At 45.2% G+C, this 23,690-nt stretch overlaps 1 long non-coding RNA gene across 1 annotated transcript; it reads left to right on the top strand.

Moving 5' to 3' along the window:
* Window positions 1-18,685: 18,685 nt before the first annotated feature.
* LOC118912347 (uncharacterized) lies at window positions 18,686-23,401 on the top strand. The gene is made up of 3 exons (XR_008996952.1): window positions 18,686-18,921; window positions 20,005-20,141; window positions 21,352-23,401. It is a non-coding gene; the product is annotated as an uncharacterized LOC118912347 (long non-coding RNA).
* Window positions 23,402-23,690: the final 289 nt, after the last annotated feature.

Genomic DNA, 23,690 nt, shown 5'->3' with positions numbered 1-23,690 from the left:
GGGGCTTCAAGAGACTTGAAGAATCAAGAGTGTGGGTTGGAAGACGCGTGGAGAGAACAAAATTCCAGGCCAAAAGCACGGCTTGTTCAAAATCATATAAGTATGAGAAAGCCTAGCATGTTTAAATTTCAGAGTTAGAAGGAACTTTGATATTATTTAGTGGAAACCCCATTGTCGCTTGCATCCCCTAACAGTAATAACCAACATTCTCAGAACGCCTGCCATCTGCCAGGCACTGTGCTAAGCACTGGCGATGGCTTGTCTGATTTGATCCTCACAACAACCCTGTAAGTGGTTACTATCGTTATTTCCAGTTCACAAGTGAGGAGACTGAGACTCAGAGAGGTAAGTACCATGGCCAAAGGTGCACGGCAGGTAATTCGCAGGGCTGGGACTTGATTCAGGGTCTTTCTGTCATACAAGTTTGTGTTTGTAACCTCGCATTGTACTACATCTGCATTGGTAAGTGGTCATGCAGCCTCAGTTTGCACACGGGGTGACAGGAAGCCTGCTACCTCTCTGGCAAGTGCAAAGAGGCTGTGGGGACTTTCACACACATTTCAGTCCTGGAGGAGCCACCAGCCTAATTGAAGTGAGGGATCAATAGAAAGATAGGCACTATCTGTGTTACAAGGCAACAAGCATCTAGTGAATAGCAATCCAATACCAATTACCCAAAGAGCTCTGGTGAGAGGTAGGGGGATCAGCATCCTGTTAAGACAGTGGTGGCTATAGATGCTACCAGGATAAGCAGTCTCTCCCAGAGGGCGACTCAGAGCAGGCCTCTGGGACTGGCCCAGAGGGAAGGGCCTGGAGTTCCCTAGACCAGACTTTCTCCTATAGCACTATTCCCATTTTGGACTAGACGATTCCTTGTGAGAGGCTGTCCTGTGTACTGCAGAATGTTCAGCAGCATCCGTGGGCTCGACCCACAGGATGAAACCCCTGCCCCCAGCAGTGACAGCCAAAACCATCTCCAGACGCTGCCAAATGTCCCTGAGGGGCAACATCGCCCCCTGTGGAGAACCACTGCTCTTGACCGAAGAAACAAAGTGAGTTATGGAGGGGGAACGAGGGAGATTGAGGAAAACACTTACCTTGAGCCTCCTTTTTCTCATCTGTGAAATGGAGTAATATTTCAAAGCGTTATTGTGATAATTAATGAGATTCCTGTAAAGCACCTGACACATGGGAGGCCCCAGTAAGTGTTAGTTCTTTTCCAGGGTAGGACAAGAATGACAACCTGGGACCCCCAGTCTCACCAAACTACAGGCCACTTCCTAGACTGTGCTCTTTAGGCTCCAAACTAGGGCCTCAGTGTCTCTGCCTATAAGTGCATTGGCGTGAAGAGAGGAATGAAACCAGATTAGTGGCTCCCCAGCTGCTAAGTTGTCACTCCCATCCAGGTCCCATTAAAAAAACAGAACATTGCTTAATAATTCATTTATTTCCCATTTGCAAGACAGCTGTCCCAGCTCTGTGGGGCAGGGCTCCGCAGGGGGGAGAGTGGGTGATCTTGGCCCCAGAGATTCTCCTGTTGGTTTGGGCAACCTCTTCCCACTTATGTATGGGATGGCTCTCTGGCTTCCAGCAATACAGTGAAAGCACAAGGACCCTGTTCTGCCTTCAGAGGCTCCCAAACACCAGAAGAACTGAGAGAGCAGACACAACCAAGCCCCAGTGCCAATGTCAAAGGTCCTGCAGCTATTGTGCCCAACCCTGGCCTGCAGTTTCACATATGCCATGGGCTCATTTGCTGATTTTGTCACCACTACACAGACAAGGAAACAGGTTCGCAAGCCCTGTGTCACCTGCCAAGGACACTGACTTCCAAACTCTCACCCTCCAGGTGAGCACAACCTGTAGGCATCTATGTTCACCGTCCTGGTTTCCTGCCTTTGTGTTCAGGGAGAGTCCTTGGGGTGACTAGGGGGTTTGTGAACAAAGTCAGAAATAAAGCCCTGGGGGCCCAGAGGGCAGGTTGCTACTGATAGAGGAGAGTAATCAACATTAAACACTCATCAAGTCCTTACTTACATAACCCCCTTAATCCTCCGCGACCCTGTGAAACAGCTACTGTATTTCCCTTTTCTAGGTAGAGAAACCGAGGCATAGAGAGCTTAAGTAGGATTTCACAGGTGGTAAAGTGGGAGGACAACGCCTGCTTGTTGAGGCCTGGCTGGGTAATGATATCGTTCATCCTCCCCACCATCGCCCCCAGGGTTACAGCCCGTTTTACTCTGGCCTTCTCTGTTTTCACAATCTTGCTCTCATTTACCGCCTTTCTCAGAACACCGGCGAGCACGGCGGTCACAGCGACACCTGCTGGCCGGCGCTGCCCCCAGATATCTAGACTGGGAGGAGACCGCCCCTCCCCACCGGGACTCCCTGGGTCCGTGTCCTCCTGACGCCTGGCCATCCAACTGCCCAGCCGGTGCCCACCCTCTCCCTCTCCTTTCTTGCTCTTGGCCTCGTAAAGCTCATGGACTCTGGAATACACAGACCCAGGGCTTGTGTTCCCACACTGCCACTTAACTAACAGGGTTATCTTGGCCAAGTCTGATTTCTCAGAAACTCAGTTGCTTCACTTATAAAATGTCTCTTGGGCAGTGTTCCCTGAGGTGGTAGTGAATGTGAAATCTGAAGTGTGAGGTCCCCTCCCCTGACCTCCAGACATTTGTGTTAGAGGAGGTAGGGGGCCTGGGGGAGGAGGGAGGAATGTTTGAGTACAGGAATGTGGCGTCTGCCTGCCTTAGAGCCGGATTTTGACCCAATAGGATTTGACTCCAGTCTGTGAACCTTGGAATCCCTGCCCTTCCCTGGCACCACAACCCTTCCTGAAAGATGACAGCTCTGGGATCACCGTGGATGGGACAGGGAGGCTTCAGGGAAGAAGGCAGATGGGGAGCTGGGGTTGGGAGAAGGTCAGAGCGAAGTGGGGAGGGAAGTGGGATTGACCAGGAAGGTAACTTCTTGCCTCAGTTTAGTGGGTCATTGTAGGCAGATGGCCTGCTGCTCTGAGCCTCAGTATTTCCATCTTTGAAATGACGCTAATGATGTGTATCTTTGGGTTATAAAGGGTAAGGGTAAGGGCTTTGGAAATTGTAAAAAGCTGTATGCAGGGGAAGACTGACTATCTTGAGTGGCCTTAGTTCTCCTTGCCAGACCACACTCTGGAGCAGTCTGGAGGGACCTGAATCTCAACTCTGAACCCCAATGGGGTCTCCCCCGTCCTGGGGCAGCTCTGGAAGCTGCTTAGACTTTCCTCCAGACCTCGCCTTCCTCCACCTGCCTCTGCAGCCCCAGCCTGCCCTCCTGGGGTGGCGAAGGGCAAAGGGCCCATCTCACTGTCACAGAACTCGGCCCTGAGAACCAGCGACACTCTCCTCCTGCCTTCTCTTCACTCCCTGATCTGCTCAGCTCCTTGCAGCCTCTGCCCAGAGGCCCCATCGGTCTCTCCAAGCCTCCTTTGTGATAAGTACTCTCAATGCCCAGAGGTGAGAACAGCTCCTGGAAGGGAAAGGAACTGTTCCAGGTCTGGGGATGACCATCTGTCCATCCCTGTGGCCTTCAAGGACTGGCCAGTGGTCTGGACCTTATGGGCATACTGCTGCTGGGGTTGCACCTAGGGTATCCAGCCCAGTCCTGTTGGCCTCAATAGGTATTTCTTGAGGAAGCAAATGAATGAATAAATTAATGAATAGAAGGATAGGTACTGTAGTTATTCCCTTTTTAAAATGAGGAAACTGAGGCTCAGTGAGGCAAAGTGCCCTTTCCCTTGCCAGGCCGACGGCCGCAACTGGACTCCTGGTCTCTGACTCTGGAGCCCTGTTCTCCTGCCTGTGGAGATTCTGCTTCTTTGCCTGGGTCCTGCAGCATTTCATGCTCTCCATGGGCATGGTAAGAACTATTGATCGAATTCCCTGGGTCTTAGGGGACCTGGGCTCCCCACACTGGCCACCGTCTTCTCCCTAGAAAAGGTGTAAGAGACCTCATCCTGGCGGAGGCCACAGCCCCCCCTCCAGGGTTAATGCACAGTGCTGGGGACCACCTCTCGGCCCACTGAGAGCTGGATCATCACCACCATGAGCTCTTCGAGGCCCTCTAAGGCACTCTGACCTCTCTGACATGGCCAGGCCAAGGTTCCAGATCTGGGGCCTTGCCCAAGAGTAAATCTCTTTCCCTCTCCTAGCCTCAGTTTACATATGTAAAATGCAGACCCTTTCTGTCTCTCTCTCCCTGTTGTGTTTGTAAGGAGCCATGCATCACAGAGCTCAGTATATATGTGTCCTTTCTGTCCCATGTCCTCACTGTAAGGTAAATCAGCACCTCCATTGTGAGGCCAGTGCCACGGACCACCAAGGACTCTCAGTTTGGGCTGGCCAGGGAGAGGTGGGCTGGCCAGTGACTGCAGCAGCCATGGTCAGGTCAAATGAGGCTCTGGTTGCCTTCCTTTCTACCAGAATATCACTCGTCCACCCTCCAGGGGTTGCTCAGCGGGCATCCTTGGCCTGGCTCCCCAGCGGGTTTATAACCTCTGTTCCAATGACCTATTGCTGTATAACAAACCAGACCCAAACCTAGTGGCCCAAAACATTTATCTCACAGTTCTGTGGGACAGGAAGTCTGGAAGGCCTCAGCTGGGTTAGTCTGATCCATCTGGTGTCAACTGGGGTTACTTGGCAATATTTAGTGGGTGACTAGTCTGGCCTGAGAGTCCAAGATACCCATGAGGCTTCACTCACATGCTTGGTGCCCTGGTGGCATGAGCAACAAGACTGAGCTCAGCCAGCCCCTCTCCAGTAGTCTCAGGGTCTTCCCACATGGATTCTCCAGCAGGACTGGAGTCTGACATGGTGACTAGAGCACCTAGAGACTAGGCTGGGAACTGCCAGTCCTCTTAAAAGTGAGGTTTGGAACTGGCACCATATCATGTCCACCATAGTCCATTGGCTAAAGCAAGCACAAGCCAGCTGCAATTCAAGAGGAGGAACCACTGACCCTACCTCTTAATAGGAGGATTGGAAAAGAATTTTTGACCACTTTAATCTGCCACACTGTCTAAAGTCTCCCCATCTCAAAGTAATGCTCTGTTCTCCTAAATTGAAAACAACACACATACCCTCAGCTCCTACAGGGCAAGAAGGATAAGATTGTAGTGGTGAAGGAAACGGGGCTGTATCCTAAGGAGTGGAGAGTCCCCCATATTGAAGGCCTCTTGTTTCTTCTGAGTTCTTTGAGGGGGTTGGATTTGCAGATGGGCTTGGGGTAGAGGCTGGAGAGAATGGCAAATGCTCTGCCTCTAGGTTGAGAAGAATTTTAGAGGCCCTGTGGGACAAACTGGCTTTAAAAAAAAGTGAGAAAGGGGACAGGCAAAGGCCTGGGGGAACTTCAAGGGGGTGAACTGAATGAAAATTTCCCTGTGGAAGAGGAATTTAAGACAGATGTCTAATATTCACATTCATTCAGGCAACAGTTGCCTACCAGCACCTACTGGTGCTAAGCATTGCAAACATGATGGTAAGATTACTCCCTGCTTACCATCTAATGGAGGAAGCAAACAAACCATAAAAATGTTAAAAGATTGATAAAATAACTACAAATTATGATCAATAACTACAAATTAAGGAAATGTACAAGTTGCTGAGAAAGAAATAAAACAGGGACCAACTTTAGATATTAAAACCCTTGCTGCACCTCCAACCAAATCTTCAGTAAAGTCTGCATCTCCACCTTGTTCTCTTGTCTCTGGGACACATTTTGTTAAGCCAGATTTAGAACTCAGCCTCTTTCTCTCATTTCCACAAAATGCCCTTCACACAGGAGAACAAGGTGGAGATGCTTCCATGAACTGAACCAATTAAACATGAACAAGAGCTCAAATTCCTAGCAGATCATAAGAACCTAAGCTCCAGCCTTCCTCTGCATCTCACGGGATTTTTCAGACATTTTGCAAGCATGGAGGATTCAAATGATCTCTCACAATCTCTCTTCACAATCCCTTGAAGGGTCACAGACCAAAGGAGAGTCACTGCCCATATAACTGGAGCACATTGGAAGCAGATGTAGTCTATAACAGAGGTCTGCAGGAGGCACACAGGAGCACAGCCTTGAAACACATAGCTGGGGAGCTGATCATTCTTCTGGGTGAGTTCAGAGAAGACTTCACAAAGGAGGGGACATTTGAGCTGAGCCTCTACAGATGGAGGCATCAGGAAGAATGAATTAGTTGGTATAAGGCCAGATTGCTCTTACACAGAGACCCTACCATGCAGTGGCTTTAAAAATAGAGAAGTATGTACCCTTTGCACATAGCAGCCCCCATGGGACTAGTCCAGGTGGATGGGAAGCTCTGCACCTTGTGATTATTCGGGGATCTAGGCCATTCTCTACAAAGTTGTTGTCATCAAGGGCTCTGCAGCTGTCTCAACCCTCACACACACACACCTCTACTGTCTGCTTTTCTGCTGGTCACTCTGCACATGTGCCCTTGTCTCTCCCTTACTCTGCCTGTGCCTGTGTTGTAGATCAAAAAAGATATAGCATGGGGCTGACTCATCCTTTCACTGAAAAGATAGGATGGACCAACATCCAGGTCCTTCCCAGACTGGTTCCACCAACCTCCAACTTCAGGAGCCAAGTGACAGAAAGTGTAATGCCCACGAGTGGAAGCACAAAGTTAGTGATGGCACTGTTAGCTGAACAGCCCAGGAACAGGCCGGACTGCAGGTTCTCAAGTGATGTCACCAGGGACTGGTTTTTCTCTCTTCATCTCCCGGTGACAAGGCCTCTGGATTGGCTCAGCTCCCAGAGATGCCCTCAGGCGGGTGAGATACAACAGTCTCCTTCCTCCCCAGGCGGGCCTAACTCCTCAAACCCATTCTGATTGGACTGGTGTAGGTCATGTATCCAAGCGTGAGTCAATCATCACAGCCCAGGGAAAGTGACAAAAGATTGGCTGAGCCAGGTCACATGCTCGCTTTATCCCTGATGCTGAGTATGTAGCCTCAACGTTTCTTCCCCTTCCCCAAATCAGTTCAGTTTATTCCTGCCTCCTGGCCTTGACCTGTACCTTCCCCCTGGCCAGAAGTGCTCTTTCTTTTCCTGCTTTCTGAGACACAGATTGAATGCCACCCATTCAGTTTGGTTCACAAACATTTGCTGAGTCCTCTCCTTTCACAGAGGCTCTATAGACACAGAGAAGAAACAGATACAGTCCCTGACCTCTAGGAAATCACAGTACAGTGAATAATATTAAAAGCTACCATTTACTGAGTGTCTGTTGTGTGCCAGGCTGTATGCCCTGTCATATACCACTTCACTTAATTTACACAAAAATGGTGACCAACATCCTTATTAGCCTCTGTGCACTCCCTTTGTCACCTCAGACTGTGAGCTTTTGGAAAGTCCACCAACCTCTGACCACCTTTTCAAATTTGTCCCATGCCAGGCCTCATTCTTATCTGCGTGCACCACACTGACTTTCTTTCAAGCCTTTGAATATACCATGCTCCCTTCTACCTCAAGACCTTTGCACATGTAGGTACCTCCATCTAAAATGCTCTTTCTCCTAATTTGCCTAATTATCCTATTGGTCCTTCAGATCTTAAATCAAACATTCCTCTGAGGGGGTCTTCCCTGACCTTCCAGACCCAGGACAGGGCCTCTGCTTAGAAGCTTTTGGAGCACCGCAGCCTCCTTCATAGTATTTTATTACTGACAGGTATAATTATAAACTTATTTGCATTTAGTGGCTGTTATCAGTCTCCCCACCAGACAGTTTATTCCCATGAGGGCAAGACTGGGGTCTGTTCTGTTTACCAGATGGTTTTACCTAGCTCATAAAAAAACTCAGCGAATATTGAATAAGTTGTATATCTAAACCCCCAACCCATAACAGGGAGGGGCTGTGTCAATACCTATTAATGCTGTTATAACCCAGAATGTGACAAAACAATGCTTAATTTGGAGGCAAGTGGTACAGACATTAAGTTCAATGGTTGTTATAAAAGAAAAATAGTTAATGATGTAAGCTTAGGAGACAGTGAAGAGTTCAGACAGACTTGGCTCTGGGATTCAGCTTTTGCAAGGGTTTAGGACAACTTCAAGGAGTTAAGGGAAAACAGTCCCAAGATTGCTTTTCTTATGTTGAAGCTATTGGAAAACATGCTCTCTGTTCTGGAACTGAGATCTGCAAAGACAATGAAAGCCTAGGGCTGCCTGTAGTCATCTTGTTTGGCTTCATGGAAAGAGAACTGAGGGATAATGGGAAAGATGGAGCCCTGAAAACTTCTTTTAAGCCCTGGGATCCAGCCATTCCTAAAATGAGTATACTTCCCACTAATTCTCCACCCCTTTACCGCCCACCCCCACCCCACCTTTTTTTGGCTTTAGTTAGTTTGTGATAGGTTTCTATCATTTGCAATTGCTAGAATCCTGGTTAACACATATTCAAATAAGTCCAATCTAGATCTTAAGCAGGCAGGAAACCCAAGTCAAATCATAAAAGGTGTAGCATAGAACCTGGCACATGGTAGGCACTCATCTCTCAGAAAACACTGTTCCCTATCCTTTTCCACCAAAGTGCAGAGTACCATTTTAATTGAATAATAATTATTATTTGTCATTAAGTGTTCACTGTCTTCCAACTGTACTGAAAGCTTCATTTGTGTAGGGACTGTAACTCACTATGGTCCTTACACCCAGCACATGATCTAGCATGGAGGTGATCGGTAAATATCTCTTGAATTAATGGCTGAATAAATAATTAGGCTGTAATTACATGGTAATTAAGAGCATAGGCTTCAGGGTGAGAAAGACTCCAAAAATGCTTAAGTCAGACCCCAGGTTTAAGTCCTGCTTCTCCCACTTCCTAGCTGTTAGTATGGACAAGCCACAGAAGTTATTCTTAGCCTCAGTTGTTCTAAGATGAGGATGATAATGTTATCTATTTTATGGAATCTTGTATGGAATAAATGGAAATGTGTGTGCGAAGTATTAGCACAGCTATTAAGACAGTTCTTCCTAGCAAGTACAAAATACATGTTCGTTAAGGGGATGACAACAAGCCTCACTTTCATTCTCTCAAGCCACTCTCCAACGGCCCTGTGAAACACGATGGGTCATCATCAAGTCACAGAACAGGAAACAGGACCCAGACAGGGTCAGGACTTGCTCCAGGATTCTGGAGCCTCGGATCTGCTGGGCGGGCCCTGCAAGGACCAGCAGGCGGGGCTGCGGAGGGAGCGGCGTAGGAAACTTCAGTGGCCAACTAGGAGCTCAGATTCGGCGTCGGGTCCCCCTGGCCCGGCTCGTTGCGCCCCCTCGTACTCGCTCCTCGCTCGGCCCCCTCCAGTAGTTCTGTTTGCCCCACTTAGGGTCCCTCCGCGGCAGCGAGGCTCCCTTCCCCGCTCTCCCAGAGGTTAGGCCCCTTCTGACTGGGCCAAAGGGGCCTAGGGTCCCGCCCTCCCCGGCCCGCCCCTCACCTTCCGCCCCGCCCCTCACCTTCCGCCTTCAGACCCCGCCCCGCAACACCTTCGGCCCGCCCCTCGACTTCCCTCTCTCTGGGCTCCGCCCGCCTCTCCCCACGGCCTCCTCCGGGAGTTGAGCCCCGCCCCTACCCCCCCAGGTTCGGGCCCCGCCCCTCAGCCCCAGGGACTCTTTGTTCCCGAGCGGACGGCCCAGGTCTGGGGAACAGCTGACTCAGCCGAGTGGAGCCAGACCTTGGCGCCCCTACCCACACCCCTTTCGCTCTGACGACCTGAAGGCTGGCTCCTGGGGAGGTGGGAGGTGCAGTTGCGCCAGCCCAGCCCTTGTTTTGTTCGGCAGAACATTCCTCTGCTCTAGCCTCCCAACCTGGAGAATCTGCAGTGGTTTCAGGTTATGGTTCCAGAGAGTGACACCGAGTATGCAGCCTTAAAACCTGGCTCACGCCACATCCTAGTTATTGGCCTTGAACAAATTATTTGACCTCCCTGAACCTCGATTTCCTTACTTGTAAAATGGGAGCCAACATGCTGATATCGAAGAACCACTGTGAGATTAAATGTGAAAACACGAATATGAAAGCTGCAGGCCTAAAGTGAACGTTAGATACTTGGCTTTGGAAGGTGTTCAATGATAAAAAGTTGACAAATATGTGTTAGGATCACCCTCCACCCATTCCACTTCGCATGGACAATTTGTTGTCTTCCTAAGGACGTTGAAATCTCACTTTTCTCAGAAGCGGCCTTCCCTGAGCTCTCTGGTACTTCCACACCCTCACCCCACCCTCCTGGGGTTATCCTGTCCTGCATTTATTTAGTATGCTGTAACTCAACCTATTCAAATACTTCTTTTTTGTTTTTTGGCAGTATGATTTACGCTCAGTGAAACGCACAGGCTGAACTTAAACATGCAGTCCCACAAGTTGTGACAAATGAAAACACTCCCGTAGCTCACATCTCTATCAAGACATTGAACATTTCCAGCCCCACACACAAAGTTCCCTTGCATTTCTTCCCAATGAATCCCACAACCACCTCAGGCAACTCTTTTCCCATTTCTGTCACCTTAGGTAAGTTTTGCCTTTTCTAGAATTTAATATAAATTAAAGCATACTGAGGAGGGCAGGGACATGGGACAAGCATCATGATTAATTTTTCCTGCCTATGATGAAATATGCCAAGATATAAATAGTATAGTAAGAACAGGAGGGACTCCATCTTAAGGCTAAGATTCCATTTTAAAAACCAGAGAGTTAAGAGGTAAGATTCCCAGCATATTTTATGAAGTCAACAATCTACCCTATCTTAAGGCAGGGCAAGCAGTCCTAAATGAATGTCCCCACTGCTTGAGGGTAACCATTATTTTGGAGAAGAACAGAATCAATAAACTATTTGTGTTAAGTTTATTTTACAGAATATCTAGAGGACTGACTGTGGATGGTGACACAATGTCTCTCACTGGAAATAGACACCATGAGAACATAAGTCAGGCCTACGCACCCCACCTCCCACCCTTGCCCCATTCTTGAAAGCCTTAAAAGACAATCCTAAGCCCTTAAACGTGCCTCCTCTCTGAGGTTGCTCACACTCCCCTTTCTTCAAGTGTGTACTTTTTGCCTTTAATAAAGACTTGCTGCTCGATTTATTGCATTTTGTCTCTGTACTCCTCCAGTGGTAAGCATCTTTGTTACTTTGCTATTTCATTCTATCTTCTAGACTTAAGCCAAGTTTTCACTCTCTGTTCTACTTCAGAGAAGTAGGGGAGGGCTACTGAGATCTCTGATTTGGGCTTGCAAGTTCCCATTGCCTGGGTGACCCAGACAGGACTGCAGTTGTATGATCATGCTCTTTAGTAGTCTGCCTGAAAATGTCCTGTCTTTGCCTTTAAGAAGTTCTCAGAACATAATCTCACTCCATCCAGTGCTCTGAAGCTCCCCCAAATCCTGGGGAGGCAGGGGCTTAGTTTCTACACCATGCAGATTTGAGCCAACACTGGATGCCAGGTGACCCCGCCTGCAGGATTTGGCAAGGGATCTGCCCTATGCTGAGTATCATCATCTTTCAATTTTAAAGAATTTTTGGTAGCAACCTTGAAAAGATTAAAAGACTGACAGTCACACCTCACAAATTAGAAGTAGTCACAGTGCAATATGACCACAGAAATTTGACATTGTATGATGTCTACAAAATGCTCACAGGTATCATGCCAAGTCAAGGGCCTTTAGTATTGCTTTATTGCTTGAGAAGAAGAATTTCCTGTCTCCACCATGTTCTCTTATACTCAGAAGGCCAAGGTCTTGCATGTGACAATCAAGACAATCTCTCCTGCTCATTAGCTGAAGTTGTTACACCTCTTAGCCATCTGTCTAGCAGACATCATCGGATCATACACTCTCGGGTAAAGCATAGTAAACACATTTCACATACTGCGCCAAATTCAACAGCATACCTGTGGAGACTGTGAAGAGAGTCAGTTGATCGTATCAGTATGAATTGGTTTACAAGGCATTCTGTTGCACAGAACATAAATCCCAACTCAAACTGGCTTAAACAGTAAGAACATTTATTATTTCACATCAAAGGAGGTCCAGTGTAGGAAGTGGCTGGTGACTCCACAGTGCCAGGGCCACTCTGAAGCATCAATGGTCCTATTTTTAAAAAGCCGCCTGTGACATCATGCTTCTCCCCTGCTTATAGCCCTCAAAATAATGATTCCCATGGCTCTCAGAAGAAAATCCAAACTCCTTAACACAGTGCTGCAGGTATAGCCTGATTTGGCCCCACCCAGCCCTTCTGACTCTTCCCATGCTCTTTTCCTCTTGTACACTCCACTCCAGCCACACTGCACTCCCCTCACTTACTTGAATGTGCCATACTCTTTATTGCTTCAGGGCCTTTGCACACCCCTTTGCTTCTTTTTTTTTATTTTTATTTTTATTTTTTTTATTGAAGGGTAGTTGACACACAGTATTACATTAGTTTCAGGTGTACAACACAGTGATTCAACATTTATATACATGATAATTCTAGGTACCAGCTATCACCATACCAAGTTGTTACAATATTTTGACTATATTCCTTATGCTATACATTACATCCCGGTTACTTATTTATTTTACAATTGGAAGTGCGTGTATACATATATATATATATTTGTGTGTGTGTGAGGGCATTTCTCATATTTATTGATCAAATGGTTGTTGACAACAATACCCTTTGCTTCTTTCTAGAATATTCTTCTCCCTTCCTCTTCGCCTAGCTAACTCCTAACTCCTACTTAACTTACCAGTCCCATCAGAGAAGCCTTCCCTGAGGCCCCAGGCTGGGTGACATCCCATATCATATGTCTCTATAGTATACTGTATTTTACCTTTAGAGCCCTTGTAAATAATTAATTCATCTTATCATTAATTCACATTGGTAATTATGCTTCTAATGAATGAATTAGTTACCCATATGACTATTTCATGTTTTTCTTCCCCACTGGAGTGCAAGCTCCACAAGGAAAGGCCCCCTTCGGTCCTGTTCATCCACATCACAGGTGACTGGCACAGTTCCAAGCCAGGAAGAGAGGCTCAACAAATGGTTGCTGAGTGAGTGGGAGAAGAACTGAAAGGCAGCTTCTATGTTTCCTGGTCTGTGGGCAATACTGTCTCTTGGCTCTGCTTTGGTCTCAGGCCTCCTGGAAACTTCTCCCTACGGGCCAACGGCCACCCCTCAGTCAGCTGCTGCACTGCCATCACTTTGGCCTCCCACAGGCAGGCTTGCTCCTGGGCCAACCATCTACCTGGTTCTACTGCAGGACCTTTGCACCCTGCAGCCTGCCACCCATTGACCATGGCCTTCGGGTCTCTTTGCTCAAGCTCTTGGGAAAGAGTCTCTCTTGGCTCAACCCAATGAAAAGACTGGTTTCCCTCCCAGCCTAGCCAGTCCTCTCTGGCTAGGACAGCAGCAGGAAGGACAGTGGGAGCCAGGGCAGCTGAAGTCAGAAGGGGAAGTTGAATGTGGCAGGAAACCTGACTGGCATTTTTGCCACAAATGTATAAGGAACCAAAAATACAAAAGTTTTTATTTTGGTTTGTTTTCAAAAATTGAGATGGCAGCTACTGCCCTCTAGATACATTTTAGGTTGCTTCCTCACATTCATAGAGCCATTTGGGGCCATCTGTTCAGCCCTGATTCTCCGGGAGCTGGCCCCAACCACAGAGAAGGGTGTGTCTATGACCCCACCCCAGGGACCACAGATGACTGGTCCAGGGGTCAACACCTGACTCAAACTGGGTCTGTCAGGGTTGGGCTGGGAATTTGGAATTTATCACAGAGCTCTAGAACTGACCGAGCAACTTACCACAAAATGCTTAGGAAAGCAAGAAGGAAGAGAGGGAGAATGAGGGGAAGGCAGAGAAGACAGGCTACAGAGAGAAAAGAGGGGTAAGATTTTCTTTCATTCAATAAATCTCTATTAAGCAACAAGTGTCAGGCGCTCTTCTGTGCCCTGAGAATTCATCAGTGACCTAAGAGGGCAACAATCCCTGCTCTCTCGGAAGCACGTTTTGGTTGGGAAGAGACAGTAAGCAGGATACATAAGAAAATAGGAGCTAAGGAGAAAAAAAAAAAAGCTGGAAAGTGGGGTGGAAGTACAGGGGCAGGAGAGGGCCGGTATCCAAACGTCAGTTAAGGTGTCCAGGGAAGTCTTCACCAAGGAGGAGGTATTTGCATAAAGATCTGAAGGAAGAGAGGAGGCAAGTCATATGGCCTCAGGGGGAAGAACAGTCCCAGGAAAGGAAACCCTAGGAGCAGTGGCCCCAAGGGGCAGCCTGCTGGTGGACACTGCAGCAGCAGAGGGGGCAAGAGGGAGGTGGTAGGGGATACAGCCAGAGAAGTCACAGGGGCTGGACCTGCAGAGCCTTGTGGATGAGAAAAGCCGTTGGGAAGTTTTGAGCAGAGGAGTGACATGATCCAACTTACCCTTTAAAGCCTGACCACTGTCATGGCAGCATGATGATTGCAGCAGAGTAGGCACACCTGGTAGGAGGCTTTGGCAAGATTCCAGGCACAAAGTGATGGTGGCTTGGACCCAAAGGATAGTGGTGGAGTTGGTGAGAAGGGTCCGATCCTGGATGTATTTTTTTAAGGTAAAGCCAACAGAACTTGTTGATGAGTTGCAAAGAGGTGTAGGAAATGAGAGTTAAGGGAGACTCCAAGGGTGACTATCAGACACAACAGAACAGGCGTATGTGACTGCCAGAGGACAGCTGCCAACAGAGGGTGGCTTTGCTGGTTTCTGGGCCCAGGGCCTCCTGCCTGCACATCTTGGCCTGGAGACCCATAACATGACCTGCTGTCATTCCAGCAAATCCTCCCACTCCCACCCTTGCTGCTTAAGCTAGTTGGAGTGGGTTTGCATTTGGAGCAACTGAAAGACAGTCCCCTACTTATGCCCCTTCCATTGCTTATTTCAGAGATCTAGTGGTTCTTTATACAAGTCTGTCTCTACCACTTGACCATAAACTCCCAAAGGCTGGGACCTTGTTACCCACATCTGCATCCTCAGGAACTAGCCCAGGGCTTGGTGTAGAAAAATCTCATTCTTGCTGCCAATTAATTGAGACAAACTGAGTCAATGAAACCTTGGTCGAGGGACCAAATGGACTCTGAAATAAAACACTCCCATGTGGAAAGGGCCTCATTCTTACCTCAACCAAAGCAACTCCACTTTCTCTCTTTAATATACTGGACTCCCAAATGGTTTCCTTTTGAAAAAAAAGGTTATTTGGTTAAAAAAAGAGAGAGAGAGTTTGAAAAATCATGATCTATTTCCAGTTAAATATGGCAGACTGTACACACACTCCAATATGTGCTTCTTCTTACTAAAATGCGAAGAAAGGTGATTGAACTGAACGTAAACCAGCCAGGGCACATTTGAGAAGCCACCCAACTTCACTGCTGTGTGCCCCCAAACTCAGGCGATGATGGAACCAGGTGGCTCTTAGGTGTGAGGGGAGGGGTGGGAAATGGAGACTTGTTGAAATTCTATCTACAAGAGTGAGACCTCAGATCCATCTCCTATTTCATAAACCACCAACACATCATTTTCTTTTCTTTTTTGTTTTTTCTGGTATAAACAATAGACATTTATTATCTTACACTTTGGAGGCTTAAAGTTTGAGATCAGGATGTCAGCAGGGTTGGTTCCTCCAACACATCATTTTTCAATCTTCTTTTCCCAAAGCTGAAATTTGCCTTGCCGCTTATGAACATTTTTCAGCACAGGTTAGCTATTTTCATGCCATCTTTGTAATTTTTGATTAAGTTCAACCAGGTTCTCAGAAAAAAAAAAAAGTCAAATGAATAAAACCTCTTACAAAGACAATGATAACTTGCAACAAATCTGAAAAGCAAGAATTATTCATAAAATATATTTATTTGAGCTATCAACTTGTCCTTTGGAAACACATGTACTTTGACAGGCAACATGAGAAGTGGTATTCTGATCCTAAGCAGAAGGGATTGTTAGCATCTTGTATTACTTAGATTCATCATTTTCTGTAACTTCATTTAATGTGGAACTCAGATCTACAGGCAAAGGTTTATATGCTGACATAGGACAGCTTTATTATGAATAAGACAAATATTACCTGACTCAAGTTTCCCAGAGGGAATTATTCATATAGAGCTGCATACATCCCTGTCTGTACCACCAGTACCCAGACTTTCCAAAAATATCTCATGTGTTTCCAAATATTTATTACCACTTTAAAGATTTCATCCTCAGCAGATGGTCTCAGAACTTTGGATGTTCTCGCAGACATTTCTCTTTGGGGATTCAACGGGGACCACATAAATAACAACAGTGATTGAGGTCTGTAGGGCCATCAGTCTACAGTGAAAGCCTTATTGTATTTAACAGTTTCTGGATTAACGCCAAATCACCTGACATGTTTTCAAAGTGTCTACTGCTGGCACAACATGAATCTAACGTGGCACCTTTTCCCTTCCCATTGTTCCCAATATGGCACATCCTTTGGTGCAAAATGCGGTGTTGGCTGGTTCCAGGCAAACCAGTAAAATCAGCACTTTGGCAACTGCACAAAGGCATCTTGGTTTTAGCACCTAATTGTGTAAAGTCAGAACTGCCTCCTTGAGCTGGACCTGATACTGTGAAAATGAATCTCACAAAAAGAACAAATTTATTCTTTGTTTTGCACAGGGAGATACTTTAAAAAGCTTGAACCTTTTTTCTGTGTCAAATGATGTTCTACATGCATAGGAAACAGCTCTTAGAATGAAAATTATGATAATGGCAATGAAAATTAGAACAGAGTTGGAAATACACTTAGGGGGATGTCACAAAAAGTTCAGCAAAATGACAAAGCTGGAAAGTAAGAGGGAACTTATCAGAAAATTAGAGGGCCAGTCTAGGAGGTCTACTCTCTTAGTTTCAGGAGTTCCAGAAAGAACAGAGGAAACACATGGGAGGAAGTCCTCAAATAAACAATTCGAGAACTCTAAAGAACATTGGTTACCATAGTGAGTCCCATTAAGTTCCCAGAAAATTTGATGAAAATCAGTCTATGCCAAGTTACATTAGCAGGAAATTTCAGAACAATAAGGACAAAAAGGAGATGTTACAAGATTCCAGAGAGAAAAATAAGTTTTCCAGCAGGCATGTACACGGAGTCTAGTTATGACGTTAAAACTTGGTAAACCAAGGACATTGATTACTATGCTATCAATATTATGTTATGTTAACATACTATATTGTTACTATGCAAAGAGCAGTCTGCGCAAGGATGTACCTTGTTTGGAAGTGAGTGAAGTCTGGGTGAGCTTTGCTGTTTTGTTTTCCCAGAATTGCATGTCACTCTTCTGAGAAATGGTCCTGTCCCTCTCTCCCTGTCAGGTCCCTCTCCCCAGTTTTACAGGTCCCCTCCTCCCTGGCCCTGTTATATCAGAGCCAATTCTAAAATCGCTTAAACCCAGAGCTAGAAAGAATGACTGATTTCCTGTTCGGGGATAAAGATGGAGATTGCATAGCTGCTGGCCACCAGGATCCCAGTGAGAGATTTTGTGGTGCCTAAGCCCACGGATCCAGTTGTTCCTGAAACTAGTGCTAGACTCTTGCACCTTCCATCACGATGTGAGTCTTCCAAAACAAAACAAAAAACATTTGTCTGATCTGGGATTCCATCACTTGAAACGAAGACTTGTGTCTGATAGAGAAATGAGAGAGGACTACTATACTTATGTAATAATTAATCATTGTGACTGACATGTATTGAGGTTTATGATGTGCCAGGCTCTGTACAAATGTTTTCAGTGTATTACCTCATTTAATCTTCCCACTAGACCCCTGCTATAATATAATATGTAGATATTATCATAATATGATAATACATAGATATAATATAATATGTAGATATAATATGAATGTGAAGATAATATGTAGATACCTATTACCTATGATAATAGGTAGAGCCTATTATCATTTCCATAAAACAGATAAGGAAATTGAGGACAGAGCAGGAGGGTTATTTTTCACAGTCTGAGATTAAAAACTCAAGTACCTAAGAAAGCCTCCCCTCAATGGGACGCTCCCTTCCTGCCCGCACCTCCTCCCCGTGTCCCCAGGCCACGCCCAGTCCACCCACCTTGCTCCTGCTCTGTCTTCTGTGGGAACGCCCTTTCTTCCAAGCTCTCCCTGGGCAAAATTCTATTCACCCTTCAAGACCCACTCCCAAGTCCTTCCCTGCTCCATCCTGAACCCCCCCATCCTCAGATAGGAATTATTTCCTAGCTCTTTTATGCCCTCATCACATACATAAAATATTGTGAAATGAAGGACATAGGATCCATTCAGATGGAGTTCAAATCCTAGCTCTACCACTGACTTTAACACATCTGGGTCTTATCACAACTGGACTTCAGTTTCCTCCTCTGTAAAATGGGGTCAGCTAGTACTGCCTTATAGGGTCAGTGTGAGGTTTAAGTGAGTTAATACACGCATGCAACAATTTCTTAGTGTCTGCTTCGTCGGGAGCATTCAACAAGGGTTAGCTGTTGTGATTGCTAGCAAATGACCTAATCCTGAGGCAAGTCCTTTATTCTGTCTGAGCCTTAGATTCTTCATCTATGATGTGGAAATAACGATTGCCCAGCCCCAAAGGAATGCTGTGAGATTTGTATCAGCTACTGCTTGTTAAACACCCAGCATTATCATCAGCACACCTGGAACAGGAGCCGCTGCCATCAGCAGATGATGTCTCATCTACTTTGAGAGTTTTCATGGTGTGTTTTTCAGTGGCTCTGTCTCCTCCCAGGGCACTGGCATCTCCAGGGCAGATATTCTATGTAGTGATCTATGTGACGACTCAAGACCACTCCCTGGCTTCCAACTGATTGGCTTCCCAGTTAGAAACTCAATGCTTATGTCTGGGTAAGTTCTTTTTAAATAGTTCCTGACTGCATATGAAATACACAAATCCAGTCTCCTTAGAAAAAATGTCTGCTTTATAGCTAAGGCTAAAATCTGCTTTGAGCATCAAGCCAACCCCAAACTTTTCTTAGGTTATCCTGCTATCAGCTTGATGTCTTGTTTTCATTGAAGCTACCCAGTACCTGGGCACTTTCAATCCCAAGACTCATGTCATTCTTCTATTTTGGAAAAATTCTCAGTCCTTGTTTCTTCAAGTATAGCATCTTTGCCATTTGCAGAAAGCAAAACTGGCAAGTAGATAGAGAGCAGCACACACATTCCTTAAGCTGAGTAAACTCTGATAACACAAGATCTAATTTAGTTTGCCACTGGAGAAAATTCAAGCAACTTTGATGCTTATTCAATCATTTATGTCATGGTGTCGTCAATTTCTAGCATAAATCATAACTCTGGACACACATGTACTTTCAAAAGAAAAATTAAAGCAAGTCATTTAAAGATAATATTTTCCTCAGTGTCACTTGATGGATTTTTATAGCAGATTGACTAGCAAAAATTATGTCTTGAGTTATTTTTGAAACAGATACACTGAAACGGGTTCACCAACAAAATTAATTCAGCATATGTGGCCAACTTGTTTACAAGTTTTCTTATTTTAAAGGCAGTAGTGAATTTATATGCTGCAACATCCAATCTGCAAGTCGCTTTTATTCAGAATTGCATTTCATAGACATAGAGCCTCACAAACCATGTCCTAGAGTAAGAAATGTGGGGTTTTTTTGGCATCAGTCCACAAAAAACCCCTGTTGAGATACTTTTCCAAAATTAGTATTATATAATTTTTTCATTGCTTTCCCAGAAAAGCAGGGAAACACTATAAACACATTACTCTTATGGATAAAAAAGATAACAACCAATTACTCTTTTATCCTTTACTGTAAAATTTTTTTAAGTTTGGCATAATTAGATGTTTAGCAATTTTGATATTCATTGCTCACTCACAGGAGATGACAAAGGAAACCATATTAGACTCTTCCAGAAACTTGATCTGTGTGTTGAATCCTTGCCCATCTTGGTATTCAGATTAATATCAATGGAAAGGAAATGGGAACAGAGCATGAAGGAACTTATACCTGCTGGGGTCTTAGGCCAACTACCTTCTGAATGACAGGAAAAGGAAGTTCTGTTCATTGTACTAATCACTCATTTTTCATCTTGAAGTAAGTGCTGCTTCTGGCTTATTTGTGTCACTTTTTTTTGTTTGTTCATTTTCTGGTAAGAAGGAAAAGGGTATCATAAATAAGGCCAGATCTTACTGGTTTCTGTTTGGGAGAATGTTTACAACTTTTTTTTTTCTATTAATATTGCAGGACAGGCTTCCTAAGCCTTTCGTTTCTTGGCAACAGCCTCCAGTCACATCCCAGATGCCAGTGGGTTGGGGAGGGTCGAATTCAGCACAGTACACAGGGTGCTGGCTGTAGGAATCTGGGAAGCAGGAAGGTATTGCTTAATAGTCTTCAGAAGAATGCTTGGGTCGATTACTGTGTCTGTCAGATAAACTTGATCCAACAGCCAGTTCTACTGGGTGAGATTTTCCAGCTGAGTCACAGTGTCTGGGCTGGGCATCCCTTGCACCATAACAGCCTTGACTAAACACTGACATCTGGTTCCCTTAGCACATGGTCTTGGAGCAGTGGTGTGCTGGAGAGAGATTAGGTGGTGTGCGGTGGTGCCAACAACATAGTACTCTTGCCTAAGCCCAGGACCCCCATGGTCACCATGATCAGTAGTTGCCTGGACACCTCTATGCAGGACAGAGGTTTGGGCCGCTTCCAGGCAGGGCCAGGAGGAGGGTTTTGGCCTGGCCTGGTGAGCCTGCTCACCCAGCTCTTTCTCATATCCACTTACTAATTTGTATGCTTCTTAAAGTCACTTGTTATCTATAATTATGCTCCCTTCCCCACTTATCTTTATTTTTTAACAGACGTAAAACTTCCATAGAATGAAATCCTCAGATCATAACTGTGCAGTTAGATGAGTTTTGACCAAGGCACACACCCCAGTAACCCACACCCTTCTCAAGATAAGGAATACGTTCATCACCCTGGAAAGGTCCCTTGTGCTCTCCCTGTTAATCTCCCCACCTCCATCCCAGGCAACCAGTGCATCCCTGATAGAAGCATAGAAGGGTTTGTGTTCTGAGTTTTGCACGTGTTCTGTTCTATCATAAACAATTGCTCATGGCAACGTATAGAAGGAAATCATATTGATGGCTTGTCAAGTCCTCCATGAACATTATTTATTTTTCATAACAACCTTGTCAGATATCAATATCCTGATTTTACAGGTGAGGCAGCTGAGGCTCCCAAGTTTCTGTTCACGTTGCCTCAACATAAATTCTTACTAATGATTTTTTTTTTTACATAACAGGGCCCTGCTGACATGAGATGGAGATGAGACTTGACCTAGAAAGTATCAAACCCTGGAGTTGTCTGTCCTCTGGAAGGGCCCACCTCAGCTCTTGAGCAGACACTTCAGTTTCCAAGTTGACATCAGCTTGAAATCAGCCATGATGCAAATATTCAAACCAAGGACATTGCCAAATGCTACAAACCAGTTTTCTTTTTACCCTGATAATTGACTGTTAGATAGTTACCCGCACATCACTTGTGACATCCACACTGTCTACTCTTTTCTGCAAAGAATCATCTACAGTCAGATAAGCCTTCCTAAAGAGTCAAGTGAAAAAGGCACGGGCAGCTGGCATCAGAGATGAGTTGGGTTCCCCCACTAGATGAGTGACCTTGAGCTGGTTGCTTGAGGTGCAAACTGATCCTTTGTAAATAAGGGGATGGGCAGGCCAAGGCATATTGAGTTAGGGTCCTGATCAGGGCTTCTAGCTGGGGCTTTCTGGTTCTTCCAGGCCAGAGGGCAGGCTCAGAAGGGCAGGACCAGCAGATCTTCCTGGCCTCTTTGCTGTTAGAAGGCTGCCTGGTAAGACAGACCTTAATTTTTGGCCTGGCAAGCAAAGCTGCTATTTTAAAACTGCTGCTTGCTTCTCACTCTAGAAGGACACAGAAAGTCACCTAGGGGCTGAGCTTCCTGGGAAGCTTACTTCCAGGGAAGGCTTCCTGGCATGACCCCTAATAGTTATGTAAATGTAAGGCAGGTTTGTTCCCTGTGTGTGTGTGCGTGTTATGTGTGTTCAGATACCTTTTGTGGCCTGACAGGTTGCCTCTCCAAACGGGTGTCTGGCTGGAGCCAGGAAGAGGGAAGGAATGACCAGACTGAGACCCCAACTCTTTACCTTTGAGGGTCAGTTATTAGACCATCTCTGAAGGACTGACATGTCTTCTCTCTGTTCTCTTTCTGGAATGCCTAGTAGTTAGAAGTTGTGCCTTCTGAACTCACCTCCATGCTTTTTTCCTCTCAGATTTGAATTTAGAGAAATTAGAGAATAGAAGCAAACAAAATTAAGGCAGGAGAGGGAAGAGGGACAGCCACCCGGATCCCACAAGCACGGACACTACCTGCCCACATCCATTTAGGCTGCCTTTCCTTTACATACAAATATGTAACTAGACGAGATCTTAATGCATATGTGCTGATATTTTCAACACATTCAGTGTATAAATGTACATGTACGGCACTATTTTCTAATGTCTGTCATTTATTTTTCTGGAGGTATTCGCATTCCGTTATTAATTTAACCAGCTCCCTGAAGCAAACAATTAGGTTGTTCCCTCATTTTTACTGTGAATATTTTTCTCATACTTGTTCAAGAACAATTATATTCTTGTCCTTGTTTTACTCATTAAAAACACTTTTTGCTTCTTCTCTCCCCTCTCCTTCCAAAGGTAATCAATTTTAACATTTTGAACATTATAAAGTGTATCCTTCCATGTCCTTCCTCATGCTCATCAATCATTATACATATATGTATATACATATATACGCACACACATACACACACACACACACGCTTTGTCCTGGTTTTCTGTCAACAACAGGAACATCCTGTGTGCAGTTCCACGAAGTTTCTTTTCATCACTTCAACATGGGGATCTTACTAGTCAATGAATGGAATTAACTCATTTTTAAAAATTTTAATACTTGCAAAATATTCCATACTCGTGATGGGCCACAGTATATTCAAACATTCTTATATCAGTGGGCTTTCAGGTTTTGTTTTGTGTTTGACTTTACAATATTGTAATGAACGTTCTTGTGTTAGCTGTCCTTTTACCGGGCCTACTGGATGCACTTCCAAATGGATGAAAGGCTTTGTGTCTTTTAAATTGTAAATTAAAATGTATAATTATATTCTCACAGCCTTGCTAAGAACCAAGGTTCATGCTTTCCTTAATTTTTACCAAAGTAAGAGACAAAATATGGTATCTTATTATTGAAATTCATTTATTTGTTAAGAGGAATGAACATCTTTTCATATAGGAGTTCCTCTTTTATAAATTGCCTGCTCACATTCTCTGCCAGTTATTAGAGTGTTTGCCGTTTTCTTACCAATTTCTGGAGCCCTTTATATAATCCAGTTTAGAAGCTCTTTTATCTGACATCTGTTTACAGGTCAGTGTATTGGTCAGACATCTGTGCTTTGATTTTGTTTTTGTTTTTTAATTTTTGTGGGATAAATGTATCTACCTTTTATTTAAAGATTCTTTATTTCCTCTCTTGCATGGAAGACTTGCCTTGACCTCTAGGTTATACACATATTCTTTTAAATTTTGTTTTACTTTTCATACTAAAATCTT

Source organism: Manis pentadactyla, chromosome 4 (genome assembly GCF_030020395.1).
Source record: "Manis pentadactyla isolate mManPen7 chromosome 4, mManPen7.hap1, whole genome shotgun sequence".
Classification (NCBI taxonomy): domain Eukaryota; kingdom Metazoa; phylum Chordata; class Mammalia; order Pholidota; family Manidae; genus Manis; species Manis pentadactyla.
Note: the sequence above shows the minus strand (reverse complement) of the source record. Positions and strands in the feature narration are given on the sequence as shown.